Here is a 20,282-nt window from a genome sequence, read left to right as displayed (position 1 = left end):
GAAATGGCTGCAAGGCTAGCAAGAAAGAATCATGAATAACGGGCTACAGAAGAATACAGGGTTAAGAGAAAGGAGCACCATGGGATGGTTAAGCAGTGTTAGAAGGTGAGACTTCTGCAAAGCACATTTTGCTGGAGACACAACATAATACCTATCGATTTTCCCATAACAAGAAAAACATTCAAAAAGACATGGCCTCAGATGGGTCATTAACATCACTATTTATTGGGAGGAAGAAATCAACCCTTAAGAACACATGAATTAATACCCAGGGTAGAAGAATAGAGGGCTGTATGCTTTGTGTCAGCATTCTCTTATTTTTTGCCCACAATATTCAAACAAAAAGGCTTTTCTTTCTTTTTTTTTTTTTTTTTAATAAAACTACTGGTGTAAAAGGTTACTCAATTCAGTTGAATTATGCAGGTGGCTCTAGATAAATCAGTCATTAATTCCTCAAAATTAATCTGACTTCAGGAGCCATTTTATGATAACACTGAAACATGGGGCCATCTGGGCAGTACAAAAGGAACCTGGTGGAAGAGTCATGTGGAAGCTAAACTCTAGCTCATGCTCCCCTCACTCCCAAGCCTGTGTACTCACCTTGACTCAGAGAAGTCATTCATCTGCAGTAGGGTGGCAGGGCAGAGAAGGGGACTTTTTCTAATTCAGTGACCTAAGCACAGCACTATTTTCTAACGGACACAAAGGTATTGTATAAAATAGCTTAGGCCCTTCTTAAATATACAAATAATCTAGGGGAATGTATTGTCAAAATCTTTTAAAAAATAAAAATTAATAATAACTTGTTAAATATGTAAATTAATGTTTTCTGAATTTTTTCAACAAGAGTAAAAGCTATTATTTTCCCAAAGAAATAAAAAATCATATAATCAGTCTACTTTCTTAGTCTGAGTCACTAAAATTAATGATTCCATTTACAATTCAGTCACATTCAAAAATATTTCCATCATAGTTTTATAATATTGGGTGTGAAGAACAATTTTCTTAACGTAATCCCAAAGCAAATACTACGAAAGAAAGGACTGACATACGCTACTAATAAAAATTTTTTAATTTGTGTAGAGAAAAAAGATCTTAAAGTTAAACATCAAGCAATCTATTCAGAAAAATATTTAATGCACTATCCTTTTTTTAATCATCAGCAGCAGAATCACTAATGTGTATCAAACAATTGATACGGGCTTTAACTATATATTATTTTATTTAGTCCTCATAACATTGATGTAGGTATTATAAGTATTCTTGTTTTACAAATGAAGAAAGTAGGCTCAGAGAGATTACATTACTTGCCCCAAAATACACAATGCTTTTAAGAAAGAGCCAGGGATTAAATGATGGTCTGTCTGACTCAAGCCCGGCTCTTACACCCAGCCACACACACACACACACACACACACACACACACACACACACACAAAGTTAACAAACAATTCACAAGAGAAGAATTACAAATGATAAATAATACATAAGAAGAATGTTCACTCTCTCTAGTTATTAAAAATGAAAGTTAAAACAATGAGATCCTACTTTTCACCTATAGATGGGTAAAGAAAATAGGAAGGTAGTAATAATACTCAGAGTTGGTCAGTGTAAGAAAAAATAATACTTTATACAACTGGTGAGAGTATAAATTGGTACATTTTTTTCTGGAGGGCTATTTCACAGTAAAACTAAAAGCATGCAGACTATTTACCCTTCATTTTCATTTATTTTATTTTTTATTTATTCACATTGCCAAATTTCCCCCTAATTTCCCTTTGTTCATTGCCCTTCATTTTCAAACTATATCCTTAGTTGTGTCAAACTAACTCGCTGAATGCTTTTAAAATGAGATACTAATGTTGTACTATAATCCTGTCATCCATTAGCTCTACAATAGCCTTACATAAATAAACCCAAAAGTTGAAATAATGAGATAAGACTGAAAAATATCAGAAAATATAGTCTATATTAAAGGCACATATATCTGCATAACAGATAATTCTATTCCTTCTCTTACAACAAAACTGACATGAAAGGTCTTTGCCACATTAATCTTTGTGAACTAAAAAAAAACAAAGTGAAATCCTCTCATCCCTTGAATTGCTCTAACATGTTAATTTAGCTAAGTATCCAAAAATAGATAATGGTATTTAAAAAGTGGTGCAACTTGTCCTCCAATTTGATCAAAGATGATAATAATATATCTTTCAATTTTACTTTACATATATTTAATTTTAAAATATTCTTAAAACAAAACACAAGAATTATAAAGGCCAAATTTAAGCTATAACATGAAAAATGCATATTTTAATACATTTTACCAAGTCTTGTATTTAATATGTTCCTCCTCAATACTCCGTATTTGTTACATTGAAAGGATGCTTATTAAGTATTTGATACATAACAAATTCCTTTTTTTTCTCTAAGAAGAAATTTTTAGCAAATGAGTTGTAAACTAAATTTAAATCACACCTGTAAAAACATTTACCATATAAAAGAAAAATAAAAAGTCCACCCTTAATGGAAGCACACGCAAAGATCTTAGAACCACATACGTTCTCTTCACCAGCTTCCACACTTGAAAAAATGCTCAACATGTCCTCTGCCTTGAATCCTTTTTGATATCAGGAGATGTGAGATTAAATAATCTACATATAAAGTAACTCGCATAATTTGCTATCTAGAACCATTTCTGAAAGTATACCTAAAGAAGTACTACAGCAAAATGAAAAATAGATCTAAGGAAGATCAGGACACAAGAAACAGTGATGAGTAAATATATAGGTAAAATTAAATAGTTAATTCTAAATAGCAGTTACCAACAAGGCTGTAACACTTAATAACATGCTTAAGAAATGATTTTTAAGAAAGTAGAGGCATAATGAAAACTATTACAAAAATTCCAGGTTGGAGGCAGCCTAAGGGCATGGAGATCAGAGACAAATTAAAAGTACTAAAGTTCTTGACTTCCCTGGTGGAGCAGTGGTTAAGAATCCGTCTGCCAATTCAGAGGACACAAGTTTGATTCCTGGTCCAGGAAGATTCCACATGCCACGGAGCAACTAAGCCCGTGTGCCACAACTACTGAAGCCCAGGCACTGAAACTACTGAGCCCACGTGCCACAACTACTGAAGCCCACGCGCTCTACGGCCCGTGCTCCACAACAAGAGACGCCACCACAATGAGAAGCCCACGCACCGCAACAAAGAGTAGCCCCTGCTAGCCACAACTAGAGAAAGCCCGTGCACAGCAATGAAGACCCAAAACAGACAGACAAAAAAAAAAATACTAAAGTTCTTATATTGGGAGAAACGGAAGGAGGTTATAGATTTTAATTAATTCCCAACATTAACAAAAATACATTCTTAAAATTAACAGACAAATAGAAACCTATGTTTAACTTATAACTAGAAGTTTTTTAAAAAGAGTAAAAATTTCATTGATGCAACCAATGGAAAAGAAGGAAAGAAAAGGACAAGGACAGCAAGCATAATAAAAAGAAGACAAGATACATCAGGAACAATACCAAATATACTGGTTTTCAAAATAAGTGTAATTAACCGAATATAAGCAATTAAAGATTAATTCATCTGGCATTAGCTTAGTAAACATTTATTCAGTCATCACTTGTGACCTAATTGTGCCTAGTGCTGGGGATAAATATAATAGAGGAATTAAAAAGAGCCTCTGACCCCAAAGAGTTTATAGGAATGGAAGTTAAATAAAGCTATTTTATTCCATTTTGTGGAGTTCCAAATTAGAAATAATTAAAATAAAGTAACATATTCCTTTCCTTATATGGAAGTATAAATTCATATACATGGTTTTCCAGAAAATTGTGCTATATCTGATTAAAAGTTAGCTTCAGATTTTTATCAGAAATCAATGCATGTTTTAAAAAAAAATGGTACACCAGTGGTGATAGAAATTAAGAAGCACAGGAACAGTGTAGGGATGCGGGTGAGATGATTCCCTTAATTAGACACAATCAGAAAAATTTATCCAATTTTTAAGGGGATTTAATAACACTTCATATAATTTGCAACATATTTTTGCTTTGGTCTTATCCATCCTCCTCCTTCTCCCACCAAAAAAACTCGTATCACTATGCTTTCAAAAGACAGACTGATGTGTTTATTTAAGATGAATGGTATCTTTAGACAAAACAGACTTTTTTCCATTTGCCATTTTATGTAGTATTTACACATAACCTCATTGAAGGAGCAAAATGAGGGATTAAAAAGACTTCCTCTAGGTAAATATTACAGAGGCTGAATACACATCATTATCTCTGGATAAAAAAGACAGAACAATTAGAATCAATTGGCAAAACTCCAAAATTAATAGTTATATTTGCCACCTATTTATACATATAGAAAACATTTGTAGTTAAACTCTCTAAAATGACTTACTTCCAAATGATGAGGATCTGCCTAGTTGTAAAGGTAAATTTTAAAATTACATATTGACTGAAATGCTACCTTGCCTAACTGAAAACAATAATTTTAGCTCTTTTATGCTGAACCTAACCTAATAAATATTAATGGATATATTCAAGAATATAATGGATATATTCAAGAATAGCACAAAATCTATATTTTAGTTAAAATTTGTTTTTAATTTATGCTCTTTTGGTTAAAAAGCAGGCACAATTTGATAAGGTAAAACAACTTACAGTGGATTATGAAGGATATATTTTTTTCTGTAATATTTTAGTAGTTATAAATTTTAGAGTAGAAACTTAAGATAGTGGTCATCAAAAACAGAATGTGAAAATATTTTAATCTTCTTCAGTCATTAATCATGTCATTTTTACCAGATTGCCCTGCTGTTATTTGAAACAGATTAAAACATTTTCTAAACCATAGCTTTCCTGTTTCTGATCATCTCATATACAACCATTCTGTTGACTCCTAGTGAGAAATGCAGGTAACAGATAAATATAGATGCTTTCATCTTTCTGTTATGTAGACCCATGACTTGTGTGGTGACATATCATATATATCAAAATTCATATGAATTGGAAAAACACCTTCTTGAAAAATCATGCCAACAAAGAAAGATTATTAAATCTAGCAGTAAGAAGAATAAAGTAGAAAAGTAAGTTCCTACCAACCATTTTATAAAAGTAAGACATGGTGTCTTTTAGATTTCTAATGGATAAATTTGAAGTATTTTGAAAGAATATAAAAAATTACTTTTTTATAAACTGGTTACAAGACAGAGATGAGAATTAGTCTAATTACTTTTCAAACTGGGGAATTTCTAAAAGGCAGTTAAAAAAATAATTGCTAAGACATGATATACTTTGGATTTCTACAAAACAGTCTTTTGAAAAACCATAAAAATGTATTTTTTAAATTGGTTATAAGAAAGATTAGAATTAACCATGTGTAAAAATATAATTTAACTGTCTTTAAACATTTTCCTCAAATCTATAGTCATGTCTATTAAGTAATAAAGTTGGTTATTATTAAGCTGCATATCTTTACATTTAAAATAATCCCACTAACAAAGCATCATTGTTCACTTACATAATTTCCTACTTTAGGAAAACATATTCATTTATCATTACTCTATTGTCACCCATGCCACCAAGTTTACAAATACTAAAATATTATGAACAGTAACTAGCTGTTGAATCAACAGTTAAATCAACTGCATAATTAAACTGATACTGGGATCTGTGATTATTTTTTCCTTAGGTATGTGTAGGCACACAAGCACAAAATCATCAAAAGCTTCCCTCCCTTGGCCTTGTTAACTACAAAACAAACAAGTAACAGAGAGAGGTGACTCTTCCCTGCTTATCACAGTCATGTAAGAATACCCTAACGGTAGTTTATTCCTACGCTGCAAGTTATTTCTGTTAGATACTAAATTATTTTAAAATAATTAACAAAGAGCTTGCTTAGGGCAACATGCAAAGCTTTACCTGAGTGTATAATCAACAAACAACTGTGGAATTGAGCATGGTTACATTAAACTTCCAAATTGATGAAATGGTATTCATTTGGCACTAAAATTTCCCTTTTTATTAATTTATTCATTTATAAAAATTTATGTCATTTTAACAAAACATCATGATGTGTAGTTCTACGAAGCTGTTTCTACATCTGACATGACTGTATTTTCATAAAATTTTATAAAATTCTCAGGTTACATAAAATGCATACTAATTTTACACAGAAAACTTTTGGGGAAAAATTGTATTTCATCATGAATGAATTTAAAATGATTTTAAAACTAGATTTTGGGGGGAAATTTTAGTTCTCTTATATATTAACACATGTACTTGAAACCAAAGGCAATTTTAAGTTGTAGATATGCAGTATTCTTCTACAATCCCCCCCAAAATAAAATCATACAGCTAGAAAAATAAATATGTTATTAGTACATTGCTTAGAATTTAAAAACCAACAAATGTCTCAATAAATAAATCAGCAAAAGTCACATATCTAAACAATTATGGAGTATACTAGCTAAGAAACAGGTCACGATAAAAAATAAATCGAATAAATTTCCATACAGTATAATTTAAAAGGCAAATATGTAGATCAAAATTAATATAAAGCAAGCCACAAAATGCAATAAATTTGAATAAATGCCTAAAAAGATAACGCTAATGTATTGATATTACATTTGAATGAGTTTCAATGCAATTTTCATTTGTACAATAAAAGTATATTTTACTTTAGTATATAACCACACGGGAATAAATGAATTTGCTTTAATAGAATATTATAGCATAGAAATGAATTTAAATCTAATACATTAGAATAGTACCTCAAACTATTTTTGATTGGCTGGGGAGCCTGAGACTTACTAATTTGATAGGCTACAAAACTTACATCTTTGCATTGGTGTTTTGTGTTGCCATGTTCTGCTGTAAAACGTATTCATTGTTATCTAATTTTCTTTTTGTCATTTACATATCTCACCTTCTATACAATGGTGTTCCATCAATAGCGTGAATGATTTGGATGCAAGGTAATTTATAGGTACATTTTTGGAAGAAAAATATTTTCTTAAGTGATAAATATGCTGTATTATTTTGGAAATGGCAAAATACTTTTCTTTGCAAAACTCAGCATCATTCCATTTATCATGCATTCACTCATCACTTATTCAACAAACATTACCACATGCTACTGTGTGAAAATATAATGTTAACTAAATATGTCTTTAATAGGGACTTCCCTGGTGGTCCAGTGGTTGGGACTCCACGCTCCCAAGGCAGAGGGGACTACTCCGATCCCTGGTCAGGGAACTAGAGCCCGCATGCCACAACTAAGAGCCTGCATGCTGCAACTAAGTGCCCGCACTTCGCAACTAAGACCTGGCACAGCCAAATGAATGAATGAATGAATGAATGAATAAATAAATATTTTTTACAAAATTTAAAAAAAGGTAGAAAGAGAAAATGAAGACTGAACAAAAGAAGCAAACATGATAACTAGGAAGGAAGGCAGATTACAAAAAAAGAAAAAAATATGTCTTTAATATATATCAGTTAAATGTCTTTAATTTCAACAAAAACAAAAAAAACAGTAGAGCTATGATGGAAGATTATTAATTTGCAACATTTGATCACCACATAGGCCAGATATCTGACCATTTAAGTTCCTAACTAAGGAACAGGGTTTGACTCTCCAAAACACATGTATTGAAAATTCACTAAAAGACTAGTGGTCATCAAGCAAAAATTTACTTTTAATTTGTTCATCTTTGATTCCTATCCAGGAAAAATTAATTTAAAAATCAAAAGAGGGACTTCCCCGGTGGCGCAGTGGTAAAGAATCCGCCTGCCAATGCATGGAACATGGGTTCGAGCCCTGGTCAGGGAAGATCCCACATGCCGCAGAGCAACTAAGCCCATGTGCCACAACTACTGAGCCTGCACTCTAGAGCCCGCGAGCCACAACTACTGAAGCCCACGTGCCTAGAGCCTGTGGTCCACAGCAGGAGAAGCCACCACAATGAGAAGCCCATGCACCACAACAAAGAGTAGTCCCCACTCGCCGCAGCTAGAGAAAGCCTGTGAGCAGCAACGGAGACCCAACACAGCCAAAAATAAATAAATAAAAATTTATAAAAAGAAAAATCAAAAGAAACTCTTGTAAAATGTTCTTTCCTATAAAATAGTTCTACAATACAAAAGACAGTACTAAAAAAATTTTTAAGACATAAAAATAACTAAAAAGTCATTGTCGTTTTATTTTTTTATAAAGTATGGATATCTTTTTTAAAATTAATTAAGTTATTTATTATTTATTTTTGGCTGAGTTGGGGCTTTGTTGCCGTGCACGGGCTTTCTTTAGTTGCGGCGAGCGGGGGCTACTCTTCGTTGCGGTACGCGGGCTTCTCATTGCGGTGGCTTCTCTTGTTGCGGAGCACGGGCTCTAGGCGAGCGGGCTCAGTAGTCGTGGCTCACAGGCTCTAAAGTGCAGGCTCAGTAGTTGTGGTGCACGGGCTTAGCTGCTCTGCAGCATATGGGATCTTCCCAGACCAGGGCTCGAACCCGTGTCCCCTGCACTGGCAGGCGGATTCTTAATCTCTGTGCCACCAGGGAAGTCCAGCATTGTCATTTTAGATTACAGTATTTTAATATCAATTTTGATATAATACGTAAATGATTGCTAGCGTGCTTACTACTTCGTTTATACTTATTCCTTAAAATAGTTCATACTGCTGCAAAATGTTAAAAACTTTATGCCTGTAACCAAGTAATGTGTTTATACCAAAATTTTCTACACTTTGTAGTTGAATGTATCTTATTTCTGCCCAGGAATGAGGAAGATATGTCAATCAACGTGAATTGACAAATAATCCATTACTGCCTCAAAGAAGGTGATGAGGGCCACCAGTTCTTCCACTTGATGGATATCTATCAATATAAAGCAAGCACTTTCACTTCCTATTGAAACTATAGTAAGCTGTATGAATTGAATTACATTAATTTTGAACTATATTAAAAATAAGGGGTTGGTCCACCAACAAAACAATGACCAATTCTCTAGAGCCAGTTAATTCTTCATCTATCATGTTTTTACAACAAATTCCACGTAAATATCTTTTTCAGCAGGTGATTTAGTGCTGGTGGGGGGATGACCTGCATTTAGAAATCAAAACTATACATCACTAGCAAAATCCATTTCTCAACAGACTACGGAATCTACTTTCCGGGGGAGAAAATTTCTACAAACATGTGGCTGTGTGGATGTGTGTGTCATGTGTATGAGAAAAAGGATGTATGAGTAAAAATTCATAATTTTTGCATCATATCAACTTATATTCTAGGTTTTTAAAAATTGCATAATGGTTCAGACTATGGGTTCTAGAATCAGGCTACTTAGAATCATATCCCAGTTCTGTCACTTACTAGCTACCTGAATCTCAGCAAAATATCCAACTTTTCTGTGCCTTAGTCTACTCATTTATAAAATGGAAATAATTATGTATAGGTCTTATAGATTAAATAAGTTAGTAAATATAAAGCACTTAGTACAATGCCTGTCACATAGTAATATACAATCAATGTTAGCAATTGTTACTATTATTATTGTCCACAGAATTAGGTCCAAATTCTCTAACCTGTGGTCTGTAATAGATTCCCAACTATACCATTAGTCCCAAGCAAAAATCCTCCAGTTCTGGCAAGTTGGTTTACTTACTGTTCTTCAAATATATTTTGCACCTTTGCCTCTGTGTCTGCCTTCAACTGACTCTTTATTTAAAATGATCTCCGTCTTTATATCTACCTAAACTCTACCCTTGAAGATCCAAGTTCTACCTCCAACAAGGAATCAATCACCCTCATCAATCACCGGAGCCTAAAGTAATCCCCCTTCTTCTAAATTCTACTAGGACTCTGTTACTGGAACCACTCATATTGTCCTGCACCCAAAGGTATCTTACTGTGTGTGTATATATCTCACCTCTCCAATTAGATTATAAGCTCCATGAGGGCAGGAACTGTGTCATACTCATATATCCTTCACCATGTCTTAAGCAGAGTAAGTGCTCTACATGCACAGGCAATTGACTGACCACGCAGAATCAAGTATTAAAAACGTCTACATACTGGCTCAGTGCATTAACAACAGTATTCTGGGCCTTAGAATGTTAGAAACAGAGACTACTCACAGTAAACACAACTGCATGAATGGTAGCCGGAACTGGACCAAAATATGCATCCCAACTTATACTACTCAGCAATAACTCCAGGTACTTACAAATAACATGGCTAAGTCTCAGAAACATTACAGAGAGCAAAAGATATCACGTGCAAAAGAGTACATCCTGTATGATTTTATTTTATTTATTTATTTTAAAAAATAAGTTGTACTATACATCCATACCCTGGATATTAAACAACTAGTTTTTATTTTTTATTTACTTAACTTTTTTAACTTTCTTTCTTTTTTTTTAAAATTATTTTTGGCCGTGTTGGGTCTTCGTTGCTGTGCACGGGCTTTCTCTAGTTGCGGCGAGCGGGGGGCTTCTCTTGTTGAGAAGCACAGGCTCTAGGTGCACGGGCTTCAGTAGTTGCAGCACGTAGGCTCAGTAGTTGTAGCACATGGGCTTAGTTGCTCTGTGGCATGTGGGATCTTCCCGGACCAGGGGTCAAACCCATGTCCCCTGCATTGGCAGGCGGATTCTTAACCACTGAGCCACCAGGGAAGTCCCAGTATGATTCTATTTAATCTGATCAATGGTGATTGAAGTCAGAATAGTGGTTGCCTCTGGGGAGTGGGGAGTGACTGAAGGAAAATATGAGGGAACATTCTAGGGTAATGGAAATGTCCTCTACCTTGATCTATATATTGACCTTGGTCTACATCTTAATTTTAGTATGCTGAAGTGGTGTGTTAAACCATTAAAATTTTAATATATGCTTCAATAGCTAAGAAACATTTAAATTATAAATTTTAAGTTCTAAAGTTACTACACATGATCTCCTGCTCCAAGAACTTGGAAACAAAGTCTTAAGTAATGGACTTGTACTATGTTTTCCAGGTCCAGTGGCAAAACTATCTTTTATACGGATGGATGAAGCTGAAGCCAATGAATATCAAGTTAAATAGGGTCTCAATGGCCAGGACCGTCCCTATTTTGAGATAGACAATTCATGTTAACTTTAACTCATAAAGCTAAACATTCAACCTGTCTGTTTCCCTTTGTTCTTTTTCTGTGCTCAACAGGGCCACTTTCTGGATATGATCTGACTCCCTACGTAGGTCTGCCTTTAGGATGATAATATACAATAGTAAGGAAATTTCAGCCCCAACACAAATGATTTATTTTGACAAATTGATAAAATGAATTCTTATGGTGATTTTGTGAGTCATATAGCTTGACCAGAGAAAGAAGACACTGATCACGCAGATGTAAGTATTCTGAGCCATGTGAAAATTATATTTCTCATTGTAAACAAATACATTGGCATTTTAGCTTCATCCATCCGTCTTTTGGGTTTGTCAACATGAGTCCACCCCTGAGAGATATTGAAACATCTAGGTTTCTGAGCCTGAAAGTTTGACTAGATACTAGAACATGGAAAGTTCACCAAGGCAATTGATACTATCTTTTCAGGCCTCTTGGGAAACTGTCAGCAACATTTTCAACGGCCTACAAACTGGCCACATTGTAATCATTTATAAATCTGTACTACACTTTGTATTATTAAGGTGTGTTTATAATCACATTGTTATATTTGATAAAAGATTAAATTTTATAATTTATAATGCATAATAGTTACTAAACATAGTAATTATCCAAAATAAAAAGCTAATAATAGAAAAGTTAAAAACAAAAGTTGCTCATTAAAATAACTATCTCATGATCTAATAAAAAGGACACAGTCCTTGAAACTTGGAGACCTGAAGTCCAATCCTAGATTGGCCATTTACTATTTATGTGGCAAATCACTTAACCTTTCCGTATCTCAAGTCCTTCGCTGGTAAAAATGTCCCTGTGTATCTTACAAAGATTTTTGTGAGTCTCAAATTTGATTAATTAAAATACTTTTTAAATGGTAAAGCATTATACAAATATTTTCATCATATATCCATTAATATCACATCTGAACTTAGGTTACCAAAAAATGCAATTATATAGAAAGAATCGGATCCACTTAAAAATATAATCATTCTAACTTTATACATATTTTTACTAAATAACTGATCTGAGGACATAATGTTCTAATGCGGTAGATTCAAGTTTTGGCTCCTATTCCTCTCCCCTCCCTATCTCCACACCCATTACCATGTGACTCGGCAGTTCTGCCCACTAGAGGGAAGACAGGATACTTACACCTGCATGACAAGTGGGAAGGAAATAGCTCTTTCTACTCCTTTACTTCTGGCTTGGACATGCAACTTGCTTGGCCAATGGGATGCTAGCAGATCTAGCTATGGTGCAGATCTGCTAGCAGAGGATGATGCAGAGGCTTGAAATATGCTTGCATAGTTGGGCTTGCCTTGTTACCTTTTATCATCAATGACAAGACTTGTGGCGCAGACCTGAAGCCCACCTATGACTAGCTTATGTCAACCAACTCCCACCCAAGCCCACTCCCACTCATGGACATGTGAGCACAAATACTGTTGTTTTAAGTCACTGCTTTTTAAGGTGTCCTTTTACACCTTGTTATTGTGACAATCACTAACTGATAGGCCCAGTGATTATACAGAACATAATATACTATATTATGAACCTACTATATTTGTATGATCATTAGTTTAGAGGATCGTCTTTAGGTTAGATAATGTAATCCCTAGCCATTAATTTTATCATTTGTCCAACAGTAATCAATGAGTACCAACTATTGCCAGGGAGTATTCTAGGCACTGAGCTAGTCAGGCTATGTAACATTAGCTGCCCTCGTAAACAATGGCAAAATCTCAGTGGCCTATTAAATAAAAGTTTATTTCCCTCTACATAAAGGCCAATGAAGATGTTCTTAGATGAAGAGCTCTCCTGAGTGGATCTCTTCCAAGTATGACTCAGGAACCAAGACCCCTTCCGTATTGTGATGCCATCATGTTCAACATGTACCTCTGATGTAACCTCAAAAGGGGAAGTGAGATGTGGGAAGGCATATTGGATACTTAACCCACTTAGCCCAGAAATGACACATACTCCACTGGGAGAATTAGTCATATGTCCCCACACAGATGTAAAGGGGCTGGAAATTGTAATCTCTGGCCGAGTAGCCACTTCCCAGCAACAACTCTACACTAAGGGAGGGGAGAATAATTCTTTGGTCATTAGTTAAGCATTTCAATCACAATTGGAGAACAGAACAAAGACTCCCAACCTCACTGAATTTTTGTTTATTGACTATTTCGCACTGGATACAAAAGTTATAAAGGTGAATAAGACATGATTCTTGCCTTCAAGAAACTCAGAGACTTGAAGAGGAAGAGGGATCCACACAAATAATTATAGCAGATAATAAATGTTATAGTAAATGTAAATACAAGATCCAATGTTTGCACGGAGGAAGGGATGATTAACTCTTGGAAGAGTGTTAAGGAAGACTATATTTAATTGAGGGGGCAATGCTTGATCTGAGCCTCAAGACATAAACAGAATCTTGCCAGACAGATGAAGGAGTAGGGGAGGATGCTAAGTGGAGAAAACAAAGGTTTGCATCATATGATGGCTCAGAGCTTTTTTCCTTATAAAGCTATGGAGTGGTGTTGAGGGCAAGAGGGAAGGGGCAAGCACGTGTGTTTACAGTGGTAAAACAACCTCTTGCTTCACATATAAATTTGGAATAACATAAGTTTTCTAATTAGAGCAGCCTTCATTTCCATGGGCACTGCTTTGGAATAATGTTCTCTACAAGAGAACAAGTACAATTCATGACCTAAGCAAGATGGCTAGCACCAGAATACATAGAGCACGTGGAGCTGACAACTCAGGGATGGTGATATCTAAAGAGGCAGAATTCAGGTAAAAAAACACTGAATGACAAATTGTCTCTCCTCTCAAAGTCCTTGTCAGATAAAATAGAAACCAAATAAATAATGATAAAAATAATGAATCAGGTTGATCCAATAACTACGCATCAAACCCTTTATGTTGCAGAGAATATAGTTTTCAAATCACCCACAGAAGAGTAACAAGAATTAAATACCCACTAGGCCCCCAAATAAAATTCTAATAAGTAATGAACAACAGACTTACTAAAAAGTGGTAAAGTCACATTCTTTGACCACCAAGCGATGAAACTGAAAATTACTAACAAAAGTAGCAAGCAGAAAGTTTGGAAATTTAAAAACTTTCCTAATCAATATGTGCAAAAGAAAATCAAAACTGCAATTATTCAAAATACAATATTTAAAAATCTCTGGGGTTCAGTTAAAGCTTTAGTAAAGGAAAATTATAGTTATAAATGCTTTAATTCTAAATAAGAAAGAAAGAAAATACAGTTTTAAGTCTATGACATAATGGTATACATGAAAACCAATTGAAAATTATTGGAAGTAAACAGAAACTTCATTCAGATTTATCTGCTCCAGCACCTCAGTACTTAGCCAACATGCCTTGCTGCTTCCTGGTCTTTAATTTAGTTTATAAAAGGAGATGAAGGGCTATGTCCCCTCCACTTGCTTCTACACAATCCCATAAGATTGTTATAGAGGAGAGACTGCCTGATTTTCCAGGCCAACCTTGAATAGGATCCAGTAAAAGAATGAATTAAAAAATAAATAAAAGTGAAGAGAATAGTATCCACAAACATTTGTCATTGTTCTCTTCTAAGTTAATCTCTCTTAATGATAATCAAATGTGAAACGTCACTCCTTATTAAAAGCTATAGAAAAACTAAACACCAGCCATTAGCATTATTAGGCTGTTCTCTTAAAAGTGTTCTCTTTAAAGTAGAAAACAGTGATGTGGTTTGAATAAAGAAAGGAAAGGTGAATTTGTCAAAACTTAAAATATATTAGCTTATATTTAAATATTAAGAGTTCTTTAACTCACCATCTGGATACAAATTTAACCTTGTTAGCCCTTCTCAGCTAAATATGCAAAGAAATCCATGTGAATTTGTATAATAGACCAACCAGCTGTAAGATTCTATGAGAGAAGGAATTGTATCCCCCCCCCCCTTCATAGCTATAGCCTCAGCATCTGGCATAGAGTACGCCTGATAAATGTATGCTGAATGAATGAATAGATGAATAGTCAATATTTTCTTTTTTTTTAAATTTATTTATTTAATTAATTTATTTTTGGCTGCATTGGGTCTTCGTTGCTGGGCTCAGGCTTTCTCTAGTTGTGGTGAGCGGGGGCTACTCCTGGTTGCAGTGCGTGGGCCTCTCATTGCAGTGGCTCCTCTTGTTGTGGAGCACGGGCTCTAGGCACATGGGCTTCAGTATTTGTGGCACACGGGCTCAGTAGTTGTGGCGCACAGGCTTAGCTGCTCTGCGGCATGTGGGATCTTCTCAGAGCAGGGCTTGAACCCATTTCCCCTGCATTGGCAGGCGGATTCTTAACTACTGCGCCACCAGGGGAGCCCAGTATTTTCTTATTAATGAAGGATGCCCAAAGACAGATTTCAATACACTTATAGAGATTTATATTTTATTTCCTGCTTCTTCATTGTTATGAGAACTTTAAAAATAAGAAATTTTAAAATAACAAAATTGATTTGTAGGAGCTAAAAAGTATTGTCAACATATTCTCACATTTCTAATATCTGAAAATGTTTTCCTTATTAATATTTCTTGAGAAAGGCTTACTATGTTAGGCAGATGGTCTCATTTGCTAATAAGCTTTCGAAACTCTAGTTCTACTATGTTCAAATTCCCCATTTCCCTTCAACTTAGTGACCACCATTAACAGCCCACTCTGTTTTTCACCACCCATATGTTTTTGCTTCAAGCTTTAACTGATTATATTCTTTTAGTTCCTTACCCTGGTGTAGATTCCTTTTTAACTACAGATCTTAAAAGCGACACTAGCTGCTTTTTGTTCCTTGGAGTTTTTGAGTTTTTTTTTTTTTTTTTTCCTTTCAGGATAATTATATTCTGTTGTGCCTTTTATTATCGTGTCTTTTAGGATCTCCTAACCTTGTACACTCTTGGGCTTTATTTAATAGTGAGCTCTCTCCTCCACTCTCCACACTAAACCACGCTCATTAGGTTTCTTAATCCTCCATAATTTGCTTTCATGAAATCTTATACCTTTGAGTTGCTGTGTTCTATGAGCCCATTTCCTTAGTACTGCTATTCCAAGCAGCCCAGAATCAACAAGCACTAAACATAAGCTTATTCACTTTCTCAGCCAACATGACTCTACAGAAAAAAAAAAAAAAAAATCTTTGTTTTGAATGTTTATGGACCATGAAACTATACCATTTAACTTGGTATTTCATGTTCTCACCCAAACATTGCCTGAGAAGGTTAGGACCACAGAATTAGACTCTGGGCAGTCCTTAACATACAGTTTTTAACTTATAGGCTTCATGTTCTTCTTGGTCAGAAAACTATTCTATTTTAATAGAACAGAAATAACAATATCTTGATGTTATATAGTGACTAGTAAATTCCAACTATATCTTTTCCTTATACCCAGAATTCAGGATACGAGAAAAACATCTTTTTTCAGTTATTCTGCGAGAGCTCTGTTTTTCCAAATGGGTTGTTTTTAAAAGACATGTACACTTCCTTGAAATTTTACTACACAGCGAACTCTGGTCTTTTCAGCAATTCATTCTTTGCTTTGTCTTCCATTCTACTCTTCACTAGCACCTTTGCTGACAGGTATGTACAGAAGGGCCAAGAGAGCATATATTTTGGGTTTTGTTTTAACTTTCGAAGGAAAACCAACAACAACACACAAAACAAAACCCAACCAACCTCAGCAGTGAGTTGAAAGAGTTAATGAAGTTTCCAAAGGTGCCCAGCTTATTCAAGCAAAGTTTACACTTCAACCGTATGCATGTTAACTTGTGATCCTCCCCATCCAGATGATAGAAAGCAAAGCCAGTAAGTTCTTTATTTAATTGGTTTGCATCCACACACTGACCTCCAGGGCTCTGTTTACATAGCCTATCATGCAATATGCTCCACAGTTCTCTCCCTCTTTCAAAAGCATGTTTCTCCTGAGATTTGATATATGGCTTTCATGTTTAATCACTACATTAAACTCAATGCTCTGCTTCCTCCAGCATCAACTAACTTCCCTTCTTGGGAGGTGGGGAGAAGAGCACAGCTTCTTGCTACTTCTGAACATAAAAGGAAGTCTGTTTTACTCTATTAGTAAAATCACCAACTACACAGGATCATAGGCAAGCAACATTAGTACATCAGCTAGGAAACAGTATTAAAATGGAACCCTTAAAACTCCTTTAGAAAGAAGGTAGGCTGATTGCTCTCAATTGACAAAGCTGAAACCTTTGGGTGATTAAGTTATAAACCAACAGAAACGGAACTTAATCAGGCTACGACTCTGTACATAGAGGACACAGCTAGAAGGCAGCTAAAATTTTCATCAAATTAATCTTGAGGATAGGACGATTCTGGGGTTCTCAGATTGGCATTAATTCAGCACCTTCTAATTAAAGTTTTTCTTAACCTTCATCACATGAATAGACCATTCAACATCTCTAACTGAATGTGGACATGGTAATGTCAAGATCCTTTCCATAAGAATTTGTATGTGACTCAAATTTCTGAGAGAAATAAAAACCTCAAAAAAAATGATCTGTTTCAATAAATCAACACAATCTATAATTTTCAGGTTTTAAAAATCACATGAAATGTATGTATTTCACTTTAAGATAATTAAAGCAGAAAAAGAAAACAAACAAATGGCAAATTATTGATAATGGTAAAATCTAGATAATGAATGTGTGGGTGCTCATTTACTACACACTGTACTTTTATGTATAGTTGAAATTTTTCATTATAAATTTTTTTGAAACTTTAAAAAAATGCAAAGAAGTTGTTTGTGAATTTGCTTTTGTAGAAAAAAGTCAATACAATTTTGATAAGAAAAAAATTAAATCACTATCTAGGTGGATCATTTTGGTATATATTCAATAGCTGACATTTTTTACCATGTGCTGACAATGAAAACTTTCCTTCCTTCCTCCTGAATCTCACTCCACAGCCTGAAACTCATTTACACAAACTGCGAATTGCAAATATGCAGTAAACTCTGCATAAGTTGGGTTCTTTACTTGAAAAAAAAATATATATATACACATATATATTTACTTTGAAATTCTTTCCTTTATGGCTAGTCATTGACCATAGTATTTATTTTTTTAAGGTTTTTTTTTTTTCTTTCTTAGTAAGATCAGCATCTTCCTTCATTTAAAAATTTTACTTTGTCAGGAACAATGTTACAGTTGTATACAACATTAAACAGAGCTAGTTTACTTTCTGTATTTGATGAACAATAGAGAACCTGAACCTATTAAAGTCATACATTTAATTGTTCCAATATGCTACCTCATTTCTAACCAAAATTTGCATGATATAGAATGCCAAAGAATACATTTCTAACTTCCTTTGTCATGATTCCCTCATTTGATATTAAGCTAAAAGAATTTATAAGAAAAAAGAATTACCTGATTCTTGATTTGAAACCATCTGAATTATTTCCACAACATATTTAGATTCAAAATTAAAAGAATAAATAAACTTTTAGTCAGTATTCCCCATAAGATTTTTCAGAGCACAAAACTTTGTAGTTTTCAAAGACATGCAGATGTTGTCCATGAAAGACGTTTTAAAAAATTAGGACTTGGAAAAAATAAGAATCATGAACAAAACCTTTGGTCACAAGAGTGAAAGATGTGTGCCTATACAGATGTTATAACTATTTTCATGATAAATACTAACTCTCACTACAGGAATTTAGCAGCACACTTTAATTTGTTTTTGAAAATTTAACATAAATTTTCTAACTTTGACAACAGCTGCCTAATATTTCAGTTTTATACACTATTTCCAGGTTTTACCTCTGAAATGAACCTAGTAGACGTTTTCATTTTTAAAAGCTATATTCCAGATCCTGTAGGCTAAAACCAGTTTTTGACTTGATGCTTAAGGAATTTGATCATAACAAAGTGGATTTTTAAATAAATATTTGATGACTGACTGGCAATGGTAAAAAAGATATGCAATTTTATATAAAAATTCATTCTCAATTTTTTCATTTATCTCTTATTATATTTAAATATTTTAACTATTAAAAAATGACAAAGACTTTTTACACCATTTTGAGTCGCCTCCTATGAGTCAATAAAAAAGTCAAATAGTGGATACAATGCCATTATGCCTTTAGTCTCCATATCGTCAACATTGTAAACCAAATGTTTATCTTATGCTACCACTGTAACATGTGATTCAGAAGCCCAAGAGCACACAGAATGGAAAGATTTCTGGAATCACAGTTCTCAAATTAGGTAAAATTGTTAACTCAAATGTACAGACTTCATATTTAAAGGGTCTCACCTAGTTGGAGAAATTCAAAAGAAAGATACAGGTTTTGAAGAAGAAAAGCATGTTGGCTCCTTAACACCACTATCAAAAAGAATACATAGTCTTTGGTCCCTTTGTGAAATAATAAACGAAAACTTTTAAGTTGAAACATAGTGGAACTCAAACCAGAGTAAGAATGTTACTTTTAAATTCAATAAGTTGTATATTTTCTGCAAACTATTTTCTCCTGAAATTGAAAATTAATGTTTATTTATCTATAACAGTTCACTAAAGGGCGTAATTCCTTCGTACTGAACATGAGGTAGTTTTTGTGCTTTAATTGCAAACACCGTCAGAAACTATGAAGCACGTACATCTCAGCGAGTGACACAAAGACACAGTCAAATGTAAGGATTATATAGCTATATTCATGCTTAATGAGAAGAAAACATCTAATGAGGCTGATACGCCACTGTTTGTGAGACTGTCTTGATAGATACAAAATAATGGCTTAAGGTGACCTTCATTTTCCATCACCCACCTCCCCAACAAAACAAATTTTTAAAAATTAGCAAGTCATAGACAAATATCTATTTCTATTGGCTAAAACCGTCTGCAGTTTGCTGGATTAAATGTATCTGTTACCCATATGTGATGACAAGTCACTTGCAGAGAATTTTTAAATTACCCAGGATGCTTTGTCCAGTGAGAGAATAATATTCTATTTTTAGCAATGAGTAGGTACAACCCCCTCCTTTGCTTTTAAAATGAAGCTCTGCAGATACAGAGCATTTAATACTTATTTCAGAGCTATCGAGAATCCCAACGTG

At 34.2% G+C, this 20,282-nt stretch overlaps 1 protein-coding gene across 1 annotated transcript in view; it reads right to left on the bottom strand.

Moving 5' to 3' along the window:
- MSRB3 (methionine sulfoxide reductase B3) overlaps window positions 1–20,282 on the bottom strand; it is a 164,773-nt gene that overhangs the window by 60,898 nt on the left and 83,593 nt on the right. The window lies entirely within an intron of this gene.

This window comes from Pseudorca crassidens, chromosome 11 (assembly GCF_039906515.1).
Source record: "Pseudorca crassidens isolate mPseCra1 chromosome 11, mPseCra1.hap1, whole genome shotgun sequence".
NCBI lineage: Eukaryota > Metazoa > Chordata > Mammalia > Artiodactyla > Delphinidae > Pseudorca > Pseudorca crassidens.
Note: the sequence above shows the minus strand (reverse complement) of the source record. Positions and strands in the feature narration are given on the sequence as shown.